Source organism: Chenopodium quinoa, unplaced genomic scaffold, assembly GCF_001683475.1.
Source record: "Chenopodium quinoa cultivar QQ74 unplaced genomic scaffold, ASM168347v1, whole genome shotgun sequence".
Classification (NCBI taxonomy): Eukaryota; Viridiplantae; Streptophyta; class Magnoliopsida; order Caryophyllales; family Amaranthaceae; genus Chenopodium; species Chenopodium quinoa.
The window spans coordinates 7,733,803-7,737,097 of NW_018744301.1; positions in this window are offsets into that span (position 1 = coordinate 7,733,803).

A 3,295-nucleotide genomic window follows, 5' to 3' on the forward strand; every position below is an offset into this window, starting at 1 on the left:
AACATCAAGACTAAAGACGTCATTTCCTTTATCTGGAGGAACATAATCACTCGCTTCGGGGTGCCCATGTCTATGGTTTTTGACAATGGTCCTCAATTTGAGACGCCTCAACTCAAGACTTGGCTGGGAGACTAGGGGGTCTCAAGCTTCTTCGCATCAGTCGGCCGGCCGCAAGCAAACGGCCAGGTCGAAGCCTTCAACAAGTTAATCTCAGACGGGATTAAAAAGAAAATTGAGCGGGCTGGTGGCCTTTGGGCAGATGAGTTACCACACGTCCTTTGGTCCATCAGAATGACTGCTAAAGGGGCAACGAGAGAAACCCCATTCCTAATGGTGTATGGTGCAGAAGCTGTTCTGCCCATTGAGCACTATGAGCCGACCCTTCGAATCATGTTGTATGATGAAGAGGCGAATTGGGAGGCCATGCGCCTAGAATTGGACTCACTTCCAGAGCGCAGAGGCAATGCTGCCTTGCGTCATGAGATATACCGTCTGAGAATGACTCGGGCTTACAACAAAAGAGTACACAAGCGTCCTCTCAAAGTGGGGGACTTTGTGCTACGGAAAATGGAGGCAGTCGGTAGGGCGAATGAACAGGGAAAGCTAACCCCAAATTGGGAAGGCCCCTACCGAATTTATGAGGAGGTAAGAGACGGCACCTACCGCCTGGAAGAACCAGACGGCAGGCAGCTGCCCAGAACTTGGAATGTAGACAACTTGAAAAAGTACTACTTCTAAGTACGAACGTAAAGACCTCAATTTTGTAAATCTCACGTATTGTTAATGAGAATATGCCTTCATTTCCCAACTTATCTTTTTATTTAAGTTTTTTAAGTGTCGCCTGTACCAAATACAGACGGCCAATATGTTTGGAAAGCGTCTGTCCCAACAGCAGACGCGCCAAACCCTCTGAAGGAGCCGATTGTTTTAGAACAGTCGTTCCTACTAAATTCATCAAGTTTACACCAACACTTGACGAGTATTTACTTAATCATTTAAGAGGCCTAAGGCCAGATAAAACCATGATGAGGCCCATGGCCGGATGTTAATAAACAAAAAGAGACCGAATGGTCACAGTCTGCTCCAACATGAGTATGACCGTCTGCTCCAACATGAGTCAGATAACCGGCGACATCCATTTGGGCGAATTCGTCGAGGAGAAGCATCTCCCATTTGGGTGGCACATTGCTCTACAAATATATCAAGAGGCCCTACCGAATGCTAAGGCAGCATTCGCAGTCGTTTGTTTTAATCGAAAGTGAAATCTAAAAGACATGAATTTTCTATTTAACGCAGTTGTCACTGTTTCATGAGTAGAGGCTAAGTGAGGCATAAAGCCGGATGCGTCTGTTATTGCTCAGGGGCAAAACAGGCGGAATATTTGATTAATATACAAGTTAACTACTTAGCACTTATTGAGGCTATTGGCCGGATGACGCCTGATCCTTGCTTATGGGGCAAGACAGGCGGACAATTATTTTTAAAGAAAATTGGTTAAGTTACAAACTTAGCATTTTATCTCAAAAAGGCCTATGGCCGGAGGCGCTTGTTTTTGCTTATGGGGCAGAACAAGCGGAGGTTTACCCTTAGAAAATTAGCTAAGTTGGAAATTTGAGTTAGTTCGAGCCAATGGCCGAATGAACACATATGTTTGCCAATTTTGGATGGACGTCTGCCGCGTGGTTTGGGGCAATCACCATAGTGATTGATTGACTTAGAAACCATGCATACTCTTCTAAGTATCAAAAATTTCTAAGTCAATCAATCCAATAAACCGAAACCACTCGACATCCGTCCAGGGGCAAGAACATTCGCATGGTATACAGGTTATAATACTTAGCCAAAAACATGCAATGAAAAATTCAAAATGCAAAGGACAACAACAATATGGATAACGTCAGCCAAATGGCCGAATGATTTAAATTAAAAAAGACCAATCGTCACCAGACGATTGGTTAAGATTGTTATCTGGAAAAGCCAGAAAGATTGTCAAATTACCCGACCCCTCGGTCGATAAAGATACAAATACTCGGCACACAGGCCGGAAAACTAAAGTACATGGCCATTCAGCCGCAGAAAAGCATAAAAGCTTAAGTGATCAGGGGAGAGCCTCTTCAGTGGCAGCCGACCTGTCGTCCTTCAGCTGCTCTTCATCCTTTTTGTCTTGCTCCTTCGCCTGATCCTCCTCCTCGCCACCAGAGGACGACTCCCCAGAAGAGTCGGACCCAAAACTTTCCTCGTCCTCAGCATTCTCAGCCTCTTCAATAAGGCGAGCGTCGAATGCTTTGCTGGCCTCGTCAAATTTGGATTTCCAAATCTGATAGTCCGAGTCCGGCTGTACAGCCGCCCAAGTGTCCCGCATGATGGCTTCATAATCGCTCATCATTTGCTTAACAAGAGCCTCTATCTCTTGATCAGCCACGGACTCAAACTTGGACTTCAGCTGATGCTCCTGGTTGCTGAGGCGCTGCTCTAGGCGGCCCACCTTCTGCTTGGCTCTCTCGGCCTCTTCTTTGGCATCTTGAAGAGGCTCGAGCTTCTCCTTAAGAGTTGTAACCTCTTTCTTAAGGGAAGTGATGCGCAGGCGAGCCGAGTCCAGGTCCTTCTTCACCTGCATATTGGCTTCCGCCTGCGAATACATCATATCAAGCATCAGATACTCATTCTGAGCAATATCAAATTGAGCTCGATCCAAGGCGGACTCGGCCCGAGCTTTAGCGACTGTTACCTATTTGGATTTCTCCTTGAGGGGTTGCCTGAGCCCTTGGACGCGCAACATGGCCTGCAGAAGAGCCGAATGGTTAAAACCAGGCGGAAAAAGAAATAATGCTTAATAAATTTTTTTTCTTGAGCTAAGACTCATACCTCGCAGAGGTTCCCCAAGATGCCATCCAAGTCAAGGGTGCCGACTCCTCTGACAGACGCCTTGTCGTCAGGATCAACCGCCCTCAGCATGGACTTGGCCATCTGGACTACAGTCGGCCTCTGCACAGGAACTGAGAAGGAGAGAAAGTTAGAAAAATAACTCAAGTACATCTAAATTGAAGAACAATAGGGGCGAATGGATTTTACCGTCGTCCTTCTGTTCCTCCTCTCTCCCTAGGCTCCTCTTCTCTCCTGCTAAGCCGACAGCAGTGGTGGGTTACTTAAAGCCACCCTTCAATGCCCTCTGGGCATCCGGTTTGCTGATCTCCTTTTCAGCATCGAGAGAAGAGGCGTCTGGGCCCTTCTTGGGCCTGTGAGAAATGTTCTTCGGGCCGCCCTTGCCGGATGCGCTCACATCACCCGCCCTAGT